At 49.3% G+C, this 24,384-nt stretch overlaps 1 protein-coding gene across 1 annotated transcript in view; it reads left to right on the top strand.

The window, feature by feature from the left end:
- Positions 1-11,576, top strand: part of LOC105471031 (zinc finger protein 669-like) — a 64,293-nt gene extending 52,717 nt beyond the window's left edge. Inside the window, exons 5-6 of the transcript XR_011618756.1 lie at positions 5,420-5,537; positions 9,182-11,576. The gene's annotated coding sequence lies outside the window, so the exon portion shown is untranslated. The remainder of the gene's footprint in view (positions 1-5,419; positions 5,538-9,181) is intronic.
- The last annotated feature ends 12,808 nt before the right edge of the window (positions 11,577-24,384 follow it).

Raw genomic sequence — 24,384 nt, 5'->3', positions numbered from 1 at the left:
CCTTTTCTGTTAAAACGTGTCTTCTGCTGCTTCTACCTAGACCAAGTGTTTCTTTCTCTTGCCTGTCTACATAAACACTGTTTAACAAAAACTGTATTTTAGACATGTGAAGCTGAATTCCACATGATAAAGCAGATAGAGATGACTGAGTATACTGTTTTGTGGAAGGAAGGTTTAAAATGATTTTTAGCTTTTTCCCTGAAATAGGGAATAATTTTAACTTTTTCCCTGAGATAGGAAATAATGAAATGGGAAAATAATTAAAACTTCCCATTTAATTCTTAGATTATATTTGATTATCAGATTATTCATGTATTGCAAGGGAAAAAGGAACTAGATCACCCCACGTACCCAAATGAAAATTTAAAGGGTGTGGGCGAATTCATTTGAACTCCTTTAATTTGTTTTTGTTTTTGAGAGTCTCACTCTGTTTCTCAGGCTGGGTGCAGTAGTACAATGACAGCTCCCTGCAACCCCAACCTTCTAGGCTCAAGTGATTCTCCTGCCTCAGCCTCCCCAACTGCTGGGATTTACAGGCATTAACCACCACACACAGCTTATCACCTGTTGGAGACTAGCTTTGAGTTTGGGCATTCACTGAACTATATTTTGGTTAATTCTCAAAGTTTGTCACTGTTTATCTTTAATTTGCTCAAAATCTACATGTATTGTAAAATGCATTACATTTCCTTAGCATTCATGGATTCCCTGTTAGTGGGGCAGAGACGCAGAAGGGCAGAAGGCGTTCAGGCATCATCAGGGTTGCAGTTGAGTGCTTGCCCCGAACACACTGGGGCTCTGGGCTCTGTGGCCCTATGGGGGTCCTCTGTCCACTGAGGGGGCTGGGTTACCTGGAAGGTCCCTCCAGCCTCTGCCATTTTGCCCTTTTCAGGTTAACATCTCATCGTTGTCCTGGACAGCACTGCCATTCGTTCACTGACCTACGAGTGAACAGCTGGTCCGTGGCCAGTGCTGCTTCCTTCAGCTTGGAGGTGGTGATGTGATAATACACACCAAGAACCAAGTTCCACGGAAGTGTTAAGGGTTCAGTTGTATGTTTCCTTTTAATCTGCACCTCTGAATTGGTCTTTTGATTGCAAAGAGATTGCTTACTGGATTTGTTTCTGAATATTTCATGGATAACAGGAGAACCTTGTTTATCTGTGTGTTCATTTAATGTGTTTTTGCCAGGCATTTCAATGGGTGTGTTAGCCCTTAGCCCACTTGCTGTGTGTGGTGGAGTCATTGAAATCATTTATGTGAAGTCTCTCTTCTATTAAGGCTGGAGGACGTGGGGTGGTGTCTCCCTAAACTAGGGGGAAATGACTTGTTCTGCCCTCCTCCCTGGGAATGCTGGTGTTTCCAGGTCTCTGAACTTGGCCCCCACACTGGGAGAGTGGCTGTGGCTTCTGGAGCCCATTTTGTGCGGGACTGACTCCTTCACTTGCTTTATTCCCCACCGTCTTTGCTGCTTTATGATGCAGGGATGAGGGAGTTGGGCCCGGGGGCCTTGTCTGTGACTGAAGGGCACGATGCAGAAACCCCTCGTGGGAAGGATGTTCCTTGAGGGCAACTTTTGGAGTCTTTTCCCACTTTTATCTGAGAAGCAGCTATTCACATGGTTCTATTCTGCTAGTGTGTTTCAAAATAATTGGTGTAGAGTTACGAAGATGTCCGAGACACCCATGATCCACTCCGGGCCAGTGCCAGACATTGAGCTCAGATGCATTCAGACCACATTTAGATGCCAAAGATTCTTGCTTGGTTACTCTCAAACTTAAGAGAATCTAAAACGCGAGCCATGGTATGGATTTTCTCTTGAGCCCCCATGACTTTGCCTTGTATTTTGGGCATGAATGACTTCATCAAGGGGAAAGAATTTGAGGAAGGAGCCTCTGAGGCTAGGAGGGGGGTGGGAAGGGGCGGTGGGAAGAAGAGGGAAAAGGAGCTGTAGAGGGAAGAGCCAGGCTGGGGCTACAGCATCTCCCCATGTTGCTCCCCCACCCCTGGCGCGAGGCCCCAGGGACTGACTGATTTTCCCACAGGAAATGTGTATGATTGTGTGTCTGTTTTGTGGGCTGGCCATTTGGATTGAGGGAATGTCCCTGTTGTGATTCGTTATTGATTCGAAGGTTGAAAAGGTTTGTGCTCAATACACGGGTCTCTTGGTGCGATGAGAAATGTGATCGCAGCCGCCTTCGGGGTGGGGAGAGCCCTTGAGGCCCTCAGTGGTGGCCGGTGTCGGCCTTCGTTTCCCTGGGTGAGCTGCCCTCAGGGTGGGAAGGGAGGTCCTCGGTGGTGGCCGCTGTTGGCCTTCGCCTCCCTGGGTGAGTGTTGCTCCATCCCCGGCTCTCCGATTCCTTGCCTGGCACCTTCTTCGTTGGAGGCCGTGATCCATCAACCTTGTCCAAGCGTGTCCTGTAGACTAGTGCTGACTGTAGGTTCAGGAGTGGTCAGAGGAGGCCCTCGTGATGCGAAGCTAAACGTTTAATGATGGCGCTGCTGAGTGCATGAGCCGCGTCAGCCCGAGTGTCTGGGTAGGAGGGAACCGCGGGGTGGAGGAAAGACTGGACAGATGGGGGCTTTCCTCGGCCCCTGGGGGCACGGCCAGGTCCATGCTCAGACCTCCTGGTTTCTCCCATATTTCCATAAATAGCAAGGGAAGGACTCGGGGCACCCAGGGACCTCAGGGGTATAAGCTGTGTCCTCACGTGGCCCCAGCTGTGGCCAGTGATGTTATTCTCTTTAACCTCAGGCTTATTTTGTATAAAAACACAAAGGGACAGAAGTAGTTCAAGGGCCTCTAAAGACTTCCGTAATTGTTAATAGGCCTACTTTTATGCTTTGTTATGTATTAAGAGCAAATCATGAAACAAACTCATTTCTGTTTGAAGAAATCTTTACGATTCTCATTTCTGTGGCAAGCAACATTGATTCTTTGCTTAGTGAGCGTTAGTGCCCTCCTGCCCAGTGCCGTTGCCTGGCATGTCCTCGCACACACCTCTGTCCATTGGTCTCCGTTCACCTTTCCTCCTAGAATTGTAGGAGGGGCGCTGGGATCTTAGGGCTAGAAAGAAACTCTGAAGACCACTTTTAGGGGTGGCTTTTAGTCAGGGCTTTCCAGAGAGACAGCCAGCCGGGTGTGCATGTGTCTCCAGAGGGAGGGCTGTTGCAGGGGCTACAGAGTCCAAGAAGCCCCAGGACCCACAGCCTGCAAGCTGGAGTCCTGGGAGGGTGTGGCTTGAAGACTTGAGAAGCGGAGGGTGCAGATCCCACCTGGGTCTGAGGAGCTGAGACCCAGGAGCACGGGCTGCAGAAGACAAATGTCACTGGCCCATCAGCCAGACAGGTGGAGTAAACCCAGTTTTCCCCACCTTGCTGTTTTACTCGGGCCCTGGGTGGATAGGGTGGTGTTCCCCACACCAGCGAGGATGGGTCTCCACTCAGTCCAGAGGCAAACATGCATCTCACACAGAAATAATGCAGAACCAGCCATCTGGGCACCCTGGGCACGCTCAGGTTGATGCACAAAACCAAACCCGTGCGTGGCCCTGACGTCTGCGTGTTCGCATCACTCCACGCACATTGCTCGGTCATCGCCTCGGTGAGTTTGTAAGGTCGTTGTGTGGTTCTGGGGCTCTTTGTCCCGGGTGGTGGTGGTGGTGGTGGTGGTGGTGATGACAGGCTCCCCACTGTCCCAGCTCAGGTATGGAAGGTGATGGCATCAACGGCTCCTTGTTTCTCAGACACTGGAGCGGGTGCTCTGTGCGGCCAGTTCCACCTGCAGCAGCATCTGTTCCCTATGCCGATTCCTTTCGGAGTGTGTGTCTCCCTTCTGTTGAGGGTGCAGCCTTCTTTCAGGGAAGAACTGTGTCCTGTTCGCCTGTATCTCCTGTGGTGTATCTCATGGCTGAATAAGTAGCTATAGTATACCTCGGTGGCTGAATGATAGGTTCATTAGACGGAAAACTTTATAATTTTTTTTTCTTTTTGGGATGGATTTTCACACTCAATGCCCAGGCTGAAGTGCAATGGCATGATATTGGCTCATTGCAAACTCCCCCTTCCGGGTTCAAGTGATTCTCCTCCCTCAGCCTCCCAAGTAACTGGAGCTATAGGCGTCTGCCACCATGCCTGGATAATTTTCGTATTTTCGTTAGAGACGGGGTTTCACCATGTTGGCCAGGTTGGTCTTAAACTCTTGACCTCAGGTGATGCACCCACCTCGGCCACCCAAAGTGCTGGGATTACGGCCATGAGCCACCACACCCAAGAACTTAATAACTTTTTTTTTTTAAAATCATAATGGGCTTGTTAAATGCTTACGTTAATGTTTATTTTTTAAAATGTTGTCTGTGACCTTTCAGCTTTTCATAGCACTTCTCGTGTGAATATTTAAAAAAGGCCCTTTACTCGTGGGGGAGAAGCGGTTATCCCTTTCAGCAGAGGGAGATGGAGGAACAGGCCCTGGTGGGTCTGAGCACAGGCAGTCACCCCAGCCTTGATGCTTGCTTAGGTCTGTTCTCCGTTCACCGTAGCGCATCCACTCTCATTGTCAGCTTAAAAATAAGCTTTTTCCTCTTTCTAATCAGAACAGTTAGTTTGTTAACCATCACGTTAAGGTACCGAGAATGATGGCTTTCAGGCCTCAGATATGACACAAGTAGTAAATGCAGCTGACCCTGAACAACATGGGTTTTGAGCTTCGAAGGATCACTTATGTTAATTATTTTCCAACCAACCCTTACTGAAAAAACCTGGCTTTGTGGAGGGCTGACGTTTCCTACATGCGGTTCCATAGGGTGGCCGCGGAGTCCTTTGGATACGTAGATTTGGGTAAACTCGGGGCATGTTCTGGAATCCATGTCCCTGTGTATACAGAGGGACAACTGCAGCTTTTTAAAAGTTTGTGTCCTGCCTTGTCCTAAAAAGGCTCCAAGGTAGATGCAAAATTATTTCATCCTTTTGGTTTTCTTGGTGGGATATTGATGTTTATTCTTCAGTGTCTAAAATCCTGAGTAAACAGAGTTACCGCTTCAGGAACAAAGCCAGTCTGGAAACACATATTGAGATATCCACCTTTTCTTCATGGTTTCACAAAAGGCCATGATCATATTTTATTCGGTTGAACTGTAGGAAACTGCCAATATTTGCTGTTTTTGGCCTACAAAATGGCAAGTTCATACGTTATTAAAAACAAAGGCTCCCTGAATGGGGAAAATAGGAATCGGTGAGAACCTGAAGTTGTCTGTCATGGCCTCTGAGTCACAGGTAAATAAACCTGTGTGAGGGGAAGTTGGCTGTACAGTATTTTCCTTCTGTTTTGACACTGTCAGAAAAAGGTAAGTTCCATTGCGTTGGGTCCCTTTTCCTCACCTTTGCTGCAGAGGGGACTTGCCATTATACCTCTTGTTTCCAGTGCCCAGGAGGCTGATGCCACATAGAAGACCTGCAGGTCGGTGGATGTGAAACAGGCAATGGACACGCTGTGCATCTTGGGACGCATCTGAGAAGTACGTGCTTGCAGCAGGTCTGAGGTGAGGTCGTGTTCCATCTCCTTTCCCTTCTCTGGCTTTGCAGGCCTTTGAAGTTGGTCCTGGAAAGTGAAATTAGTTAATGCTGATTAGCTCCAGGTCAAAGCCGGGGGGCCGAAGAGACCCACCCTTCACTCAGGGTGTGAAGCATTGGGCCTTACCATCAGGAGGTAGCAGGGACTCGAGAAATCCCCACATGCCCTCCAGTTCCCTTATGTTGAAATTTTTTGTACTCGGCCATGCTGGGTTATTTTGGGAGGTAAATGGGGGATTCACATGGGGGGTGTGCAGTATTCTCAGGTGTCAGGTGTGAGAGTTGAATTTGTAGAAGCTGTGCGGATAGGAAAGGACCTGACAGGGAGTGCTGTTTACACGGAGCCAATTTAACGCGAGATCTGTGCTCTGCCTGGGTCCGTGTCTGACCGGTGTCTCCCAGTCTGCAACAGGACGTTCATGTGCCTCGGTGCCATCGTCCCACTCTGTGTAGACGTCTGAGGAACTGTGCGCGGATGCTCTGTGAGAGAGTTGTGATTATGAACTGAGAAACAGTGAACAAACCCTGAATTGGTTAGCACTGGTTCCACGGCCACTTCTGCCGTGGTTGGAGTCATTCATAATAAAATGTGCTGGACTCCTATGCAGAGCTCTGAATTTCAGAGGCCCTTTAACTCGGCAGCTAACCAGCTGCTTCCTTCAGAAGACATTTGAGTCCCCTTTACCTACCAGGGTGACCCTGGGAGTTTGAAGATGAGTGAGACAAGCCCTCCGTGTCTTGTGGATTTTACTGTCCAGAGGGGAGACAGATGTGGATGGTGAAGGGGGCCCTATCAGAGGTCAGCCCACATAAGTTTGATTTCTTCAGCACTTGCTGTGTTCAGGCGGTGCCCTGGGCCATGTGCAGAGCATCTGGGGACACTGCCCATGGCATCCCAGGCACAGCTAGCATCTGCGCCATCTTCATACTTGGCCTGAGTTTTGGGGAAGTACCGAGGACGGCTTCTGCCCTTGCTGGAGAGAGTTGGAAGTCAGGGCAGCCCTCCACAAGGAGATGATCGCCAGCTGATTCCTCAAGAAAGAGAGGTGGTCCCCACATGGGCAGAGCAGGGCAGCATGCACAGACCTGGGTGTGGGGTCTGGGGCATGTGCATCTGAGTGGGGTCTGCTGGGAGACAGCAGGGGTGAGGTGTGAAGGCAGTTGGAATTGACAGGATAAATGATCACTAAGGCGATGCTGGGAAAACATAAAATTGGGACTCTCTGGGGTAAACGTGGACTTAGGGTAACCCTGGGCATGGGTGTTTTCAGGCTCTGAAGGCAGAGATTTAGGAAATTGGGGCAGAGCTGAGCCCCAGATGAGGATGAAGACCACCCTTGGGAAGTTGAATGAGACAGGGGTGGAAACCCAGTGAATGTCGTGGGGTCAGTCCAGGAGGAAGGCAGCAGAGGAGACCGGTGCCTTCCTCAAAGGCCCCGTGGGGCCTGCCTCTCAAAGTGCTGGGATTACAGGCATGAGCCACTGCTCCCTGCCGATACTTTTAAAATTTCTAAGCTACTCTCTCTCATACCCACTCCCGTATTTTTTTTTTTTAGACTAGGTTTATGGCTATATTTTTTCCAAGGGAACCAAACAGTTACCTGTTTGAAGTACAGATAACACCATGTTTAAAAACCGAAAATGCCAATTTGCATAGAAGTTTCAAAATACCCAGTTGTTTTGAGCCTTGCATTGCAGTGTCACTACCTGCTCTTAAATTTCTACACTATGTATAGATAGTGAGGCAGGGACGGCTCGTACATCTTCAGGTTTCAATTCTACTAACTTGGGCTATATTTTCATTTATTTTGGCACATCTGTGGGTGTGGCAAGCAAGGCCAGGGTATTTATTTTGAAGCTTGTCCAATAACAGTTGGGAAGATTTTCACATTTTTAGAATTTTCATAGTAATAGTTATAATTTACAAAGAATTTAAAATTGTGTAGTCATTATTTTGCTTTTTTCTAGATATGCCCTGAAACAGGGTTGCTAACTATCATTCTACATCACAGGATTCAGAACAGTACCATTTTGGAGCAGATGCCTGTAATCGAGGAATTCCACCTAGTCAGTTCACTTTAATCTTGTTTAAAAGGTTTTCTTTATCCAAGTTGGCACCTGTGGCTATAGTTTGTTTTCACTGCTGAGGAATATTCCATGATGGAAACCCTAATTCACCTGTTTTTCATATCAGTGGACATTTGGATTATTTTGGGAGGGTGTGTATGTCTATTCAGCCTTCGTTTTTTCAGGATATTTTGTAGAAGATAATGTAACAGTGTAACATCCTCTGCTACGGAGCCAACACGAACCCTGATGACAGCCACACAGACTCTCACACAGACTCTCAGACCTTGTTACCAACGCACAGAACCATTTTCTTAAGTTGAAACCCAGTAGCAGAACCTGAAGCCATGTGAATGGGTCCTCCGATCTTACACTTGGAATTCACTTTTTATTACTATGTCTGCTGATTAGGAAGCATATCAATTATACAGAAATCTGAGAATATAAAATTATACGTTTACGACAGAAAAAACTTATTTAATATTCCAGAACACATGGCTATGTTTTTCCCTCATGGCCCACCACTGTTTTCTTTGCTTGAAATGGGAAATGATACTTGAAGGCGGTTTTCTAGCAACTGTTAGACTGGCATAGTTCTTTGGAGACAGAGGATGTAAAGCACATGGAGAATTTCTGTTTGTGGAATGTTATTTCCCGGTCACCTCATTCAGGCTGCCGCCACCTTCCCCTCTGGCCGCCTGCATCATGGGACGTCTGAGGAGGTCCCTGTTTCATCCTCTGGAAATTCTGAAAAGGAAAGAGAGGAGGGCGTGCAGGGTGTGGTGCATTTGTGTTGGTCCTTCCAGCTTTTATTTGGAGTCTCGGCTGCCTTGGTGGTTCCTGCCTTTATGTCCCTAGCTCGTGGCTTTGTCCTTGTGTCTAACTCACAGGCAGACCGATGGAAAGGAAAGTTGTATTCAGCCAACAGCTTGATCTTATTCTCAAGGCTCAAATCGACTGGGTATTTGGAGACTTCTGTGCAAATGGGCATTTTTGGTTTTTAAACACGGTGTCTTATTTGTACTTCAAATGGGTAACTGATTCTCTTGGAAAAAATGTAGCCATAAAACTGGTTCTTTAAAAAAAAAAAAAAAAAAAAAAAAAAGGGAGTGGGTGTGAGAGAGTGGCTTAGAAATTACACCAGTAATGGTTGGGCCTGGTGGCTTACGCCTGTAATTCCCGCACTTTGAGAGGAGGAGGCAGGTGGATTCCCTGACGTTAGGAGCTTGAGACCAGCCTGGTCAACATGGTGAAACCCCGTCTGTACTGAAAATATGAAAATTAGCCGGGCATGGTGACAGGTACCTGTAATCCCAGCTACTTGGGAGGCTGAGGCAGGAGAATCACTTGTACCCGGGAGGCAGAGGTTGCAGTGAGCCGAGATCACGCCACTGCACTCCACCCTGGGCGACAGAGCAGAAACTCCATCTCAAAATAGGAAGAAAAAAAAAAACACCCCGGTAATGGAAACCTGATTGCGTCATCTGTGATGGAGATGGCAGATTATTTCATTTTTAGTGACAGGATGAATTGGATATGTTTGCAGTATTGATCTTGACAAGGGAAATGGTGAGAACCAAATGTGCCTCCCAGCTTGGGCCTCGCCGTTGGCAGAAGACCCTGGCGGGCAACAGACTGGAGACTCGGAGACCGAGGGGAGAATTCTCATGCCATGATGCTGGTGCAGTGTGCGCTTCTGGACTCCTGCTGGAGGGAGCGGCCCCTTTGCCTTGCAGGCTTTGGTGCTGTGGAGACCTTAGGACCTGCCCCCCCTGGCACACCTTTGGGTGTGGCGAGCAGTGCCAGGGCTGAGGCACAGGTGCTGAGCCCGGAATGTGGGACGGGAGAGGCTGCACACGCCGGCAGGCGTCTGCTCCAGCAGCCGGGGGTTTCCGCAAGGGGGCGGGGCGTTGGTTTTCCTCCTTGAATTTGGGTGAGGAGGGTGTCCTGGGGTGCTGTGTCTGCACTTGTGTTGCTCTGAGGTCAAGTTGTGGCCCCGAGTCCCTGTCCCTCTGCCAAAGTGAGGGTTTGTCCATTTTCAGGTCAGATTTCCCTTGGGTCTGGGTCTCTAGGAGTGGGGCACAGTCGAAGGGGGCGTGAGCACGGTGGACGTGCGTGGGCCTCTTCCTCTCCCCTCAGCTCCTGGGTTGTGTGTGAAGAGCTGCCCAGCGGAATCACTCTCCTGCCTGGTGTTTCATTCACCAGAAATCGTTCTCACTGTGGACTGTTGAGTCAAATGTAATCCAGGAATGGAACGTGCTGTTGCTGGATGCCACACACGGCATCAGGAGCTTAGTTGGGGATTATATGATCTGACCCCACACCTTAAAAGTAAAGACTATAGTTGTCAGGCGTCTGAGCCCAAGCCAAGCCATTGCATCCCCTGTGACTTGCAGGTGTATACGGCCAGATGGCCTGAAGTAACTGAAGAATCACAAAAGTGCAAATGCCCTGCCTGGACTTAACTGATAACATTCTACCAGAAATAAGTGAAAATGGCCGGTCCTTGCCTTAAGCGATGATTTGTGTGTGTGTGTGTGAAATTCCTTTTCCTGGGTCATCTTGGCTCAAAAAGCTACCCCACTGAGCACCTTGTGACCCCCACTCCTGCCCGCCAGAGGACAAGCCCCCTTTGTAATTTTCCTTTACCTATCCAAATCCTATAAAACGGCCCCACACTTGCCTCCCTTCGCTGACTCTTTTCAGACTCAGCCCGTCTGCACCCAGGTGAAATAAACAGCCATGTTGCACTCACAAAGCCTGTTTGGTGGTCTCTTCACACGGGCGTGCATGACAATAGTTAAGGGGATACTGAAGTCTTTGGCAGCTCCAACAACTTTTTCAGTTTGTGTCAGGACATTTTAGGCAGAAGGAAAAGCTTGCTTAGAGAATCTTACAGAAATGTTTGGTGCAGTGCCATTAACTCGTGGAATAAATGTGTAACTTTCCATGGAGGCCCTCTGGAAAGAGATGCACTTTGAGTGCACCCTGGCCTGCTCGCTCCAAGAATCGGCCGTGTCACCCCGCTTTCCGTGGGTCTGCAGGTGTGCGTGGTCCATTGCCCTGCACTGTGGCCATGGAAGGGAAGATGATCTGGAATGTTGCCGACAGTTATCGGTGTGTGTTGATGTGTGCTGCTTTCTACAGGGGAGAACATTTCTGTTTAATAAACATCTCATCAGGATGATGACTGCAAGATATTTGAGTTTCATTCAATAGTGTTTCGGGGTTCCTTCTGTTTTTAATCTGCTTTCTAGCACTAGGCAAGTGAAGACATGGAAAGTAAAAACCCATCGAACTTGTAGAGACATGGTGTTGTGTAGGAGCAGACTGTAGCCTCTGGCTCTGTTTAAAGATTGTAGTAAACCTCTTACCTGGCATGGTCAGGGTGTAAATTATCTTGTTTAATCGAAATGTGTATGAGTCAAAGCTGGCGCCTGCATTGTTGATGAAATACCAGATTTTAAGGGAACATGTCAATGTGCCGTAAGATACCAACAAAGTTCCTCACTGAGGTTCGGCGCGGGTTCGGAGGAGCTGGGCCTTAGGTCACCGGAGTCGTCTCAGGGAGCAGATGTTCAGTGTGGGCATTAGTCACTTAGCCTTTCCAGAGCCGAGGAACAGCTCTCTGTGATGGTTTTCGGAACCTGTATTTAGAGTCAGTTTGTCCCACTTGACTCGAAGTTGCCGCGCAATTTCAGACCTTTGCCTCCACCGTGCGCTCGTTTTCTTGTCCCCTGATAACTGCCTCGGATGCCCCGGCCTGACATTTGAGCCTCGTCGTTCATGGACACAGGCTCCGTGGTGGGGCCAAGGCCGTGACTCCGGCTTGCACAGTTCCGTGCCTCTCACCATGGTTTATCACATCACTCCCAGGATCTCCCGTTTAGAGGAAGAGTGTCCCTTTCCTGCAGGCCCTTTGTGGTGTGGAAACCACCCCTACCTACCTTTCTCCCGTTTGAACTTACCGTGAAGCTATTTCTGTCCTAGCCAACCGTCAGAATTTAAGGAACAGTAATTTAAGTAACTTACCACATGCTTCTCAGCAGTTCTTTATGAATTTCATTCTGTTGTGAAATTATTGCAGTTTTCACAGCTATGCTGGTCTCAGGTTGTGGCCCTTGAAATGAATTGCCTTCCCTATTGTGTGTTAAGGTTGTGCCTGGGAGCTGTTGAGGCCTCACCTCTGCTTAGGGCAGTGGCTTTGCTCTCCTGACAAGAGAAATAATCTTTTTTAGAGCATTTCTAATGTGGTTTTTGCTTCCAGACGGAATTACTTTTTTCATAGAGACAGCCACTAAAGTCATAAATTATGCTCAGGACGGACACACGGGTCAGCTGACAGAATGAAGTCCAGACCAGATCCAAAGAGGCAAAAGCAGTTCAGTGGAATTTGAGTCTTTTCAACAAATGGTGCTGGAATTATGGGACAGCCGTATGCAAAAGAGTGAAAACAGGGAGAAATTTCTGTATGAAAATTAAGGTGGACCATAGCCCTGAATGTACAATACCAAACTACACAACCTGTAGAAGAAACGGAAATTGTCGAGACCTAGGGTGAGAGCTCTTAGCCATACCATGATGCATAATCAAGGAAGAAAACAAGTAGGTAAGACTCATCAAAATTAAACTTCTAATATAAAAGACACCCCTAGGGAATTGAAGAGACACATTTTCGATAGATGGGGAGATGCTGTCTATGAACCATGCAGCCGGCAAAGGACTCGTATCCAGAATGCACAGGACTCCCACGGCTCATGACAGAGAACAAACTACCTGACTTTAAAGCGGAAGAGAACTGAACAGATGCTTCGCTGAGAAGGATGGCCCGAAAGCATCTGAAATGACCTTCAGCGTGACTGGTTGCACCGAGATGTGCACCGAAGCCGCAGTGAATTTGTTCACACCCCTGCTGGATCGCCTGACGAAGGTCTTCCGACAGCCCCAGGTGCTGGTGAGGACAGGCAGTAGGGACTCCTGTGCGATGCTGGGGTTCAGCATGGTGCAGACAGCTTGGCGGTTTCTTATAAAACTGAACTCACACAAACGTGGGGCCAGGTGACCCCAATCCTGGGTATTTACCCTAGAGAAACAGAAGCTGATGTTTAAGAAAAACTGTGCCCAGATGTTATAGCGCTGTCTGTAGTTGCCCAAAACAGGTTACAATGTGCCACAGCCATACGTGTAATAATAATCACCCAGCAGCCCCGAGGCCTGGCTGTTGATCACAGAACACCCTGGGTGCACCTCCAAGCACGATGCCCAGGAAATCATGATTTTGTGAGTGTTTTGCCACAACACTCGCAAAAGACAGACCCGGGGGATGGGAGAACACAGAGAGGGTGGTTGCTGGGAATGGGAGGTATGCTTATGAGGCCCCGTGAGTGGGTTTGGGGCTGTTGGACTGTTCTGCTTGTGTGATGATGATTGTGGGAATATGTGTGCCGAAATTCACAGAACTGAACACTGTCCACTTTACAGTAATTTTTAAAAAGTGGCAATAGGTTCATTTTCAGGACTGTTTTTAATTGAAGATGGAGTTTGCCAATGATTCATTAGGGCAAGCCTGTCTCAAGAGTTGGTAGACGATTCGTTAGAGCCCTGTCTCATGGCCCTTGGGTTGGGTTGGGTTGGGATGGGATGGGATGGGATGGGTTGGGGATGGGTTGGGGATGGGTTGGGGATGGGTTGGGGATGGGTTGGGGATGGGTTGGGGATGGGTTGGGGATGGGTTGGGGATGGGTTGGGGATGGGTTGGGGATGGGTTGGGATGGGTTGGGTTGGAAAAGCCTTCCCTGTTGCGGGCAGTAGCATGGGGCATGGAAAGGATATTGGCAAGGAAACACATAGAATCCTTTGAGGAAACGTGTTTCTAACTTGCTATAAGATAGAATTGGAAATTGTAACGGTTTTGTTTCCTAGAGTCTTGGTAGAATAGGGAAGACAGTGTAATAAAAGCTAATTTTGAAATGAAGAATTTGAAAGATTTCAACAGCAATAGCTCTAGGAAGTCACCCTGGAAATGTTTTTAAAGATGTTCAGTAGCGATAGCTCTAGGAAGAGTCACCCTGGAGTTGCTTCTTGAGCATTGGTTTCCTGGCTGTATCTTCCGACTTTCATTTTTGAGTTTTGCTGTGAGTTGGGGATGTGTGGGAATAGCCATCCCCAGGTGTTGGGTAGGAGTGGCTCTGCAGGGGGGTGCATGTGCCCCGAGGCCTGAGGCACTGTTTCCACCTAGCTTGGAACATGGGGACTCTTGTCAGTGGCTGGAGTAAGAGTACCAGCCTGGCAGGCTGGGGGAGCCCCGGGGTGGTCTGGGCACTGTCCTCCCTGCCTGCAGGATGGCAGCTGGAGGAGCTTGAAGGCTGCCTGCCTCGTGGCTGTCAGCGCAGCAGCTCCTCCTGGCCCTGGAGCAAGCTTTAGGTCCATGAGTCTCTGCGCCAGGACTTGCCTCCTGGGACCTCCGCCACTGTCCTGAGGGCCCTGGTGCCACTTTCCCAATGGGACCCAAGCCTCAGGCAGCTGCGACCCCAGATTTGGTTGCTTTCCCTGCCGTCTCATTCCAGCATGAGTGCTCACCTCACTCAATGTAGAGCCTCAGGTTCCTTCAAGATCCCCAGAGACGGAATCTCCCAATTTTACAAGATAGTTGGCGACAAGATTTGAGTGGCACTGATTTAACTCGGCTTCCAGAGTTGAAGTTCCCAAGACACAGTCCTGCTCCTTCCCTGGCGTCATCCTGTGTGGCTGGTGTGGATGTGGGTTTTCCGGAGGGTGGGGTAAGGCAGGTCAGCAGAAGGGGGATGGCTCATTATTGATCGCTCAATGCCTTGAGGATAACTGGGATTAATGACCTTTATAGGGCTGTAGGTTTGGGGTGTGTGTGTGTGTGTGTGTGTGTGTGTGTGTGTGTGTGTATATATATATATGTATGTGTGTGTGTGTGTGTATGTATGTGTGTGTGTGTGTATATGTGTGTATATATATGTGTGTGTGTGTGTATATATATATATTTAAACGAGGTGGACACGGTTATCACTGCATTTTTCTGACATGAAACGTGGAGAGCAGAGGGTTTAGGAAACTCCTGAAGCCACACTGTCAGTGGGACCCGGGCAGTCTGGCCTTAGACCCTGCACTGCAGAGGGTTTAGGAAACTCCTGAAGCCACGCTGTCAGCAGACCCGGGTGGTCTGGCCTTAGAACTCATGCTGGTTGCCCCTCCCTGCCACGTTATGGGGTTTTTCCTGTCTCTGGGCAGCATATGATAGCTTGTGAAACAAGACCAAGACTTACTATGAGTGGATATGCCATTATCTGATATCCAGAACGTTTCCTGGACCTGGCGTTTCCGATGTCACGTAAGGGGAGGTAAAAACGTTTTCATTGTGGTCGTTGGGGCTCCTGAAATGGTGTTTTTCCCAGTGAAAATTTGCTCATAAAAATCTGTTAACTCAATACTTTGTGAACAGGAAGAAGTGTGTTGGGCTCTAGTTAAATGTCTCAGAGCCACAGAAGTAAATGAGGGCACCTTCTGAGCACAGCCTCCCTGAGGAGGCCAAGGATGTTTGCCTGGAGGTTTTGCCGTGAAGCAGGACTCGGGCAGGGCTGGTCTGCCTGGAGAGGCCTCTGCCAGATGTAGGTTAGTTGAAGTAGTTGAGGGGTGGTGGCGTGAAGTCGGTGGTCCCCGAGGAAGCCCCTAGCAAGGCCGGTTTCCGTGGGATGGAAGACTGCCGTTCAGTGGCTGTAATCCTGGCTTCACGGGTCTGACATACAATCCTGCACTTGGATTCTTGGATCCCAGCCAGGTCAGATGGCCCTGAAAGGACATTCAGACTGTGATGGCTGCACCCATTCTCAGCATCTGTAGGGTCTCCTTTGTGTGTGTGTGTTTCCATTTTCTTTCAGCACAATTTCTCTCTCCCAGTGAAGTCGCGAGAAATAGAAGGAAACATGGAATGAAGATGTGATTGAGGAAAGTGTGGTGTGGTCTTTGACCTTATTTTGCTTTTGTTGGTGCTCAAGAACTGCACCTGACCTCAGAGCTGAGCGTTTCTGCCAGGAAGTCCTGCCTTTTATCCTACCTCGAGGCCTGTTGAGACACTCCAAGAAGTTTCGTTAACAAGTTGCCTTTTCCTTTTACAGCAGTTGGATATATTTGCAGCAAAACAAAGGAATAACCCCCCAATATGGTGATGAAATGCATTTAAGTATAGATAATATTCAGTCTTGAAGGGCCTGGGATTTTAATCATCTTTGGGTCATGTAACAAGTGGTGTTGGTGATTAAAATCTCCTGACAGCCTTGTTCTGCCACGTTCTTCAGTTTTGAATGATGATCTTCCTGGTTGTACCTTGGAGGGGCATTTGTGTCAGTAGAGAGCAGAGTGGTGGTTCCCAGAGGCTGGGAAAGGACAGAGGTGAGGCCCCTGAAGGTCGCTGGTCTTCCTGGTTTAGGGGCTCAGCCACCTTCCTGTGTCCGTGTAAATTATATCCAGGATAATTTTCACTCGCCCCACTTTAGTTGAGCATTGGAGCTTCAGGATGTGTGTGCCCACATCACCTGGGCCGTGATCCTGGAGTTGGGTGAGACATTCCCGGGTTTATAGAATTACTCTGAGATGATTGAAAACAGAAGCACTTGAGGCATTCGTAATGCTATTTCTTGAACATAACTTAGGTTCAGTTCTTCAGAAACATTTATCTGAGGAAGCATCTATAATTTTTGTTTTTTGCCACTCAGTGCTAGAAAGAATTGTGCAACACTCAAGTGAGTGGCATTATTCCTCTCCCTCCACCATGCAAGCAAGATTAAAGGTACCTCTGGCTCCCCTCAATCTTCTCGCCTGCAGGGCGCCTGGCGTGGCAGTATGCTTTCTTCTGTCTTCTTTTTGGGGAGAATCAGTCGTGTTTGTGTGTGCTGCTCAGCTCAGCCTGGTGCGGTTGTGTGGGTGAGGAGCTTGGTTGCTAGGTGACCCTCCCAGGCCTGCCTCCCACCTCCCTAGGCCTTGTTCTAAACTGACAGATAACCAGTGTGTTTTGGGAGAGGACAGCAGCAGGGCAGGAGAGAGTTTGTTCAGAGTTTCTCCTCGCACTGACGTTTGAGCCTTCATCCAGCCTGGGCCCTTCTACAGAGCTGCCTTTGTGTGTTGCAAACCACTCCCTCCCAGTAACCGTGCTTTCAGAGGTTTGGAAATGTGACTGAACTCATCTTCAATTTAAAGCATACTATTAAATTTTAGTGTTGAAACTGATGTATTTTATGGCCTTTATTTGATTTCTCTTGATTTTTTTCCCCCATATGAGACATGACATCTTAAGGGAGACGGCCTGGTGTTGGCCCTGTTTCCTAAGGATGGAAGTGAATTCTGAAAGCCCTTTATGTAGGCAGTGAAATAATCAGGGAATCGTTATTATAGCTATGCCTGTCCATGTAAAGCGAGCATGACTCATAAGCAGAAAAAAGTGCAGCCCGGGGGCAAGGTGAGCCCTAATGCTGCCTGTGCCTCGCCTCCCTGCCATGAGGAGCGGAAGTACAAGCGCAGGTCGTTGAGTTAGCCTCCAAGCCCAGCCTGCGCCCCCCTCACATCCCTCTGCATCTGCAGGGGCACAGGCCGTGTTGCCACTCCTCGCTCAGTGCCACGGCTGATGCGTCAGGAAGAGGGGGTACTGTCCCCCCATTGCTCGGTGCCAGGGATGATCTGTCAGGATCCCTCGTGCTCATCTGGTCGTCATGTCTTCATCACCAGCCTCCTGCTGGTAACGGGCTTGTTACTACCTTGATATGGGTAATAACATACCCATACCAACGTATGTAGTAACATACCCATACCAACGTATGTAGTAACATACCCATACCAACGTATGTAATAACATACCCATACCAAGGTGTTGTGGGGTGGTGCTCAGTCCTCCGAGGGAGGGAATTGGCCCTTAGCCGATTCATATTCAACAGGACCGGGAAATGGGTTCTTGTTCCATGTCCTGGATGCCGGGAAGTCCTTGTCCTGGACCCTGTAATGCCCGGGGTCTTCCTGAGAAAGGCTGGTGCCACTGGAACACAGCCCGGCCTCCTCCAGTTTCTCTGCTTTGTAACTGCACTTGTGTTTAGCAGGTCTTCAGGACTTAGACGCTGCTTGGTGTGAGCCAGGTTTTGTGTGGAAAGAGGACAGGTCCGAGCCGGCAACCAACCAGCCCAGAACCATCTTTTATGCTTCCAGATTCTGTGGCCAAAACTTACCCGTGGATATTGAGGGTGATGCATTTCTGCTCCAAGACGTGTGTGGACTCAGCTGGAGGGATAGAAAGGACGTGGAGCCTCTTCACTCCTGGCCTGGGCTTGGACCTGCTGTGTAGCCTCTCAGTGGCACCAGGGCCCCCTTGTGTCACAGCGGCCTTGGGTTGCTGGCACTGCCCCAGGATGTCCCAGGCTTCATGATGTCCAGGCTCCCCTGGCATAGCGGCCTCAGGTGGGTGGCACTGCTCTGACGGACATCCCAGGCTTCATGATGGTAGGGCCTCCTTGTGCCATGGCGGCCTCGGGATGGTGGCACTGCCCCAAGGTGTCCCAGGCTCCAAGGCCAGTGTTCCGTCCAGCGAAGGGAAGTTGTACTGTAAGGTCTAGTCTCGGAAGATGCCTGGGGTCCTATCCTTCGGAGTGGTCCTACACTCACCACAAATCAAGCCGGGGAGGCCCTGCCAGAATTTGCAGGTGTGTTTCAGGTCATCCAATAAGGCCTCTTTTATTTTGGGTTAGTCAGGTATATAATTCTTTTTCTCTTTGGTTTTTTTGAGACAGGCAAAAAAAAAAAAAAAAAAAAAAAACCAAACCTTTTTGTTGCCCAGGCAGTGGTGTGAGCACGGCTTACTACAGCCTCAACCTCCCAGGCTCAAGCAATCCTCCTGCCTCAGTCTCCTGAGTAGCCAGGACCCACAGGCACATGTTCCACGTGTCCCAGTGCCTGATTATTTTTGTATTTTTTGTAGAGATGGAGTTTTGCAATGTTGCCCAGGCTGGACTCGAACTCCTGGCCTTATGCGGTCCAGCTGCCTCAGCCTCCCAATGTACTGAGATCACAGGCATGAGCCACCGTGCCTGGCCAAGTGTGTTTCTAATTTCAAAGTTAAGAGTACCCAGAGTCAGTTAATGACGTCTCTACTAGAACATGCTGCTTATAGTACATTAGGAAAAATCCAGAACTTGGAAAAGGGGCTGGACAGACACAGCCCTTCGAGGTTGTCTGATGAACCCCTGGGGTCTTTAACCATCTGCAGGGATGTACCATGTCAGACTCACTCTTGTCGACGGGCTGAAGCCCAGGTTTCATGAGGTTATGTGTCGGCTTGTAGTCCTTTCTCTGGCAGAGATGCGAGTGACTTCTGCTCACTGAGAGGCTCATCTCAGGGACTTCATGGCCTGAGGGACGGCAGCCTATTTGAGCTGATCGAGCAATCTCGCGCTACCCTTATTTTCTGAAACGCCTATGAGGGACTTCTCATCCGGTCTTTGAAGCGGCTTCATGCCTGCGCTCCTTGGTAATGATTGAATGCTTTTTTTGACACCTTGTCCCCTTTCTTTGGGGTGTTCCAGTCTCAGTTCTCATGTGTTCTGCTTCTACGGGAAGTTCTGAAGCTGCTGAGTGTAGAAAGCACTGAGGAGGCTGTGGTCCCACCCCTGTGAGTCTTCCAGACATCATCCTCTCCCCTTGTCGAGGCAGCGTCCATGGCACACCGAGGAGGCTGTGCTCCTGTCCCCCGTGAGCTTTCCAGGAGTCCTCATCTCCCCTCCAGGGGGACGGGAGGAAGCTTTCAAACCCTTCTTAAACTTGTTTTCATGTCTTTGTTTTAACAGATTTCTTTGCATCGTCTCCCTTATCCAGAAGTGAGGGTGAACGCTGAGTTATTCACGGGAGTCAAGAAACCACACGCAGCCCAAAGAGACGTTTTTTTCCCTGAAATGATTTGCGTGTGTTCACCTTAAAATGCAACTCAGTAAAACAGGTGTGTTTTGAGGAATGACTTTAAATTACCCAGGTAAAAATGTGACAGTCAAATGTCATCGTCTCTGCGGGTGTCCACAACCCCCTTCTGTGATTGCGTGTGAGTTTGTGACTTGTGGTTATTTTTGAGGAAAGAAAATCTGTTACTGAGGACTTCAGAGGGTGTGCTGGGATTGTGTAGGGTGGACATCGGGGGCTTCAGTGTGTGGCTTCCTTGAAGAACTTCAAATTAAGGCTGAGAGTCCCTACTCCAAAATGCTCTGAAACCTGAAACATTCCGAGGTTCCCCATGACACTTGAAGGAAATGCTTTTCGGAGCACTTTGGATTTCAAGCGGGGGATGCTCAACTGGAAATTGAAATATTGCAAGACCCTTCTGGCCCCAGGAGCTTGGATAAGGACATGGAGGGGGCCTGTGCCCGGTGTCCCTGGAGTGTGAGGCAGACTGGGCTCGCTGGACTGGTTTTTGTAGGAGCCACAGAAGGGAAAGAGGGTCAAAGTGGCCACGCCTGGCTCCTGAGAAGTCTGGACCAGAAGGAGGTGTGCACAGAGGGCAGCAGTTGAGTCCCCAGCGTCCGGGGCTCCTGTCCCTGGTGGAGTTGAGAGCCTCCTCTAGTTGTGGCCTCTCCCCTGTCAGCAGCCACTGAGGCCTGAAGGGAGAGGGGGCTGAGGAGAGGAGGGAAGGATAGGCCTACTTCTGGAGAGGGCCAGCATCGGCCTGTGCTAGCCTCCTGTGTTACTCCTGAATCCAGGGTGCACAGCCATGCCTCGTGGTGTAGTGCTTCCCGGGATGCACAGTACTCTTGTCTGCAGTAACGGCTTTGTCTCCGACCCTTGGAGGCAAGTTACCTTTTTCCCCAGTGAAAAGAGGAAAAAAATCTTACAGAAATGCATTTGTTCTAATGTCTATTTTCCGATAAGACATGGTCGCTTAGGCTAAATCTTCGGGAGGTCAAGGCAGGAGGATCACTTGAGGCCAAGGGGTTGAAGACCAGCCTGGAAAACATAGCAACACCCCATCTGTATAACAGAAAAATTAGCTGAGTGTGGTGGTGCGTGCCTGTGGTCCCTGCTACTCTGGAGTCTGAGGTTGGGAAGATCACTTAAGGCTACAGTGAGCTGCGATTGCTCCACTGTACTCGAATCTTGGCGACAGAGCCAAGACCCAGTCTCAGAAAGAAAAGTTAAAAAAAAAAATCCAGAAATGTCATTTTCTTTTTAAACCATCCCAAAAGAAAAATCGGTTTTTTCTAAGAATGTAAAAGGAAAGTGATACAATTGTTTTTCTTTTTCAAATATTTACAGTAGTCCATCCATGTCATCTCTCATCTCTCATCTCATTACAGAGCAGCAGGTTTCTTTGAGGTTAGTGGTGTTTCTCTGTATCGCACCTTGGAGAACAGCCAGCATGAAACCTCTTACCAGGATCATGCACATTGTTTGTAGTCCCAATTAAAATCCTCTCCAGAGACGCCTGTGCTGCTTATTATAGCAGAACTTTGGTTTCGCTGAAATGTGCATTCAGCCAATGGTTTTAAGTTCATATCTGAGATGATGCTGTATAATTCCTGAAGCATATGGGATCAGTAATGATTGAAGATAATTCTGGCTGATGTCAGTTAGAGGATATTTTTCACTTCAAGTGAAAACTTCCTTCGTGATAGTCATTTTGGGATTCATTTAACTATGCTTTATTTCATAGCTCAAATTTTCATTAGTCATTTCATAACATAGGATTTTGAAAGCAGATTTGGCAAAATCTTTCTAACAAAATGCTTGCTTATGACGTCCCAAGGAACAGCACTCAGAATTGCTGGTAACTGTGGTACATTTTAAGGCTGATGATAGAAGTCACTTGAACAGGAAGGGGTGCTTTGTGAGGCAGATGGGGTTTGAACCCCGACCCTCCTGATACACCACCCTGACCCTGGCCTTCTCTCCTCTCCACTGGGAGATGAGAAGGGTGCCAGCATCCACCTCACAGGCCATCCTGAGAACCCGGGACTAACGGCTTGTGTTCCTCTTGCAGGTGGCGCAGATGTGGGGGCTTGACGATATACACACTGCAGGCTGCCAGTGTCGGGGTAATATAGTTTTAGTCATAAAGGTGGGATTTGCTTTGCTCCCCTGCAGACCAGGTGCAGTGCTGCTGTTGTAGCAGGTGTGTGGATCCTCTTGGGTGGTCCTTAGGTGGACAACAAGTCACCGATTCGGATTCCCAGTGTTAGATGTGAGGGGACCATGGACCTCATGTGTTCAGAGGGGAGGAGTAAAAAGCTTCCCTTGTAATTCCAGGACTGTCTTATCCCAGGAATGCCAAACCACTGGCTTTCACCTGACGCTGTCGTAGGTGACACTGTATGGAAATGAGGACTCATGTTCCGCATACCTGAGCCAGTACCGTCTCCCTCCAGGGCGGTGGCTGAGCCCTCCTGATTTCGCTGGGTTGCCAGCCTGGGGATCTGTAAGCCCAGTGACGTCTCTGGTCTTGGCCCCCGCTCCCCGTGGGGACAGGAGGTGGCTTCAGGGAGGCTGGTGATGAATGCCTGAATGAAGCTGACTTGTGACTGCAGTTCTCTCTAAGGGCTTCCCCGGGTGTTAGATGTCAGCAAATGACACCTGTGTGTGGATCTCATGCGATGAGAGAAACAGTGGGGGAAACCAAAGCTTGTGGAGTCTGCAGGTTCTGGACTTGGGGTTGTGTGCACCTGTGTACTTGGTGAGGGGTGTGATATCTGGAATGACTGTGCAGGTGTGTCACGTTTGTGCGTGTGTGGTGAGTGTATTTAGCAGGTGTGGGTGGAGTGAGCATGTTCATGTGTGTCGTATGTATTTGAGGGTGTGTGTGGAGTGTGTACACGCATCATATTTGGTGAGTGTATTTGAGGGTGTGTATGGAGTGCATATATGCGTTTGCGTGTATAGTATTGGGTGAAGGGGTGGCGTGTGTGGAGTAAGCATGCACACGTGTATGCTGTGTGTGGGGTTTCTACGTGGTCCTCCCCTGAGCCTGCTCCTGGGCCCTGCTGTCCTGGCAGCTTTACAGTTTGGTGTGTCTTTGATTCCCGAAGATTCCGGAACCAAATTCTGAAGCTGTGATCACAAACTTGCAGCCCTGGAGGACGCTGGCCCGTGGAGCCGGCACGAGGGTCTCTGTGCTGGCCTCTCCCTGGGCTCTGTCCACAGAAGAGCATGTCCGATGATTGAGCTGGGCGGGTCTGTGGCTCCCCAGCCTCGAGTCCGCCCTCAGTTCTGCCCCGCCTCTGTTTTTCTTGCTGAGGGGCTCTGGGAAGTGGAGCCTGGGATGGCGTTTTCACCCTGGGGTTGCTTCGCCAGCTGCCCAGGTGCTGGCTCCCTGAGGCCTGCTGCCATCCTGGGTGGACGGGGCTGTCACGGGGACATCCCTGCACAGGAAGGCAGGTTTAGGAAGTGCCAGAGGTGAGTGGCTTCCTCCGACACTTGATTTTCTGGAAAGTTCTGGGTCTCCTATTTTTCCCTAAGGGAAGTTAGAAACTGAGTTTCTCTGTAGGGGAACGTCTTTGCAGCGTCTGTTTGAATGTTCTCCAGGTGTGGAATACTCGGGGCCGTGTGTGTTTGGGAACATCCGTGTCCTGAGCGAATTCAGTAGGGAATGGAGAGAGGCCTCCTGTCAGCTTGGCCTGTGTTTCCAGCTTGTTGAAGGTTGACGGCTGCTGGTATCCCAGGGAGAGTAAAACACTGGGTGTTGTGGGATGGGAACGTTCCCTCTGACAAGGTCAGTGGGAAAGCACCTAAACAAACGTCCCTGTTCTCTGGGCTCCTCGGGGTCGAGCTTGTTTTGTGGTGTTGAGGGAAAGCTACCCTTGTTCCTGTCCCTCACCATTTGAAAGGTGTCCAGGGCTTGTTCCTCTGGAGAGGTGATATACGTGAGTGGGGGTCAGGTCGCAGGCTCCGAGGTTATTTGGGATCTGTCAACTGATTTCCTGAACGCACAGGTGCTTGGTAAAGATGTTTCTGATTAGCTAAAACATGTCAACAGGACGTGATAGCTGGTGGTTGTTTAAAGACTATCACAATTTTCCTGTTACTTTTTAAATGCCTGTTGAATAAGGAAGGATTCACATATTTTTCTTTTCCTGTCTGCATATTTGATATTTTGTTTTTTGTTTATGTGGGTGTGCAGTTAACAGGATTTAGAAGCAGTCTTAGCCCTGGGGAGACTTCAGGGCCGCCTCAGTCAGTGCTGAAGGGAGGCAGGGATTTGGGGGCTCCATTTGTTCCTCCATAGGACGGACACCAAGGGACAGAGGTCAGCAATCTCAGTGAGGTCACAAAGACGGGCACACCCAGCACCCTGGCCCATGTGCCTCTCCTTCACGTTTGTCTCTGCTCAAAGCTGCTTTCCTGGGTCATCACGGGTGATCTCTAGGCGCATGCTTGGTTCTTGCAGAAGTGGTGTCTGGCTGTGGTCAGTGTGGGCCCTCAGGACTTCCATGTTTTTGGCTCACATTAATATTAGGCAGTGGTGTATGTTTGTTTTGGAGTGGTAGATCGGGTGGATTTTGGCTTTGCCAACTCATTTCATACCTGTTCTCCTAGGCGCTGGGACCCTCTCGTAAGCCGCATGTTTTCCTAGGTGCGGGGGCCCTATCATAAGCCGCGTGTTCTCCTGGGCGCTGGGACCCTATCGTAAACTGCATGTGAGGGATCTCGGAGGTGCGCCTTATGAGGATCCGACGCCTGACCTGAGGTGGAACAGTTGCAATTCAAAAC

The sequence above is a fragment of the Macaca nemestrina genome (genome assembly GCF_043159975.1).
Source record: "Macaca nemestrina isolate mMacNem1 chromosome 14 unlocalized genomic scaffold, mMacNem.hap1 SUPER_14_unloc_3, whole genome shotgun sequence".
NCBI lineage: Eukaryota > Metazoa > Chordata > Mammalia > Primates > Cercopithecidae > Macaca > Macaca nemestrina.
The sequence above is the reverse complement of the archived record's forward strand: the minus strand, read 5'-3'. Positions and strand labels throughout refer to the sequence as shown.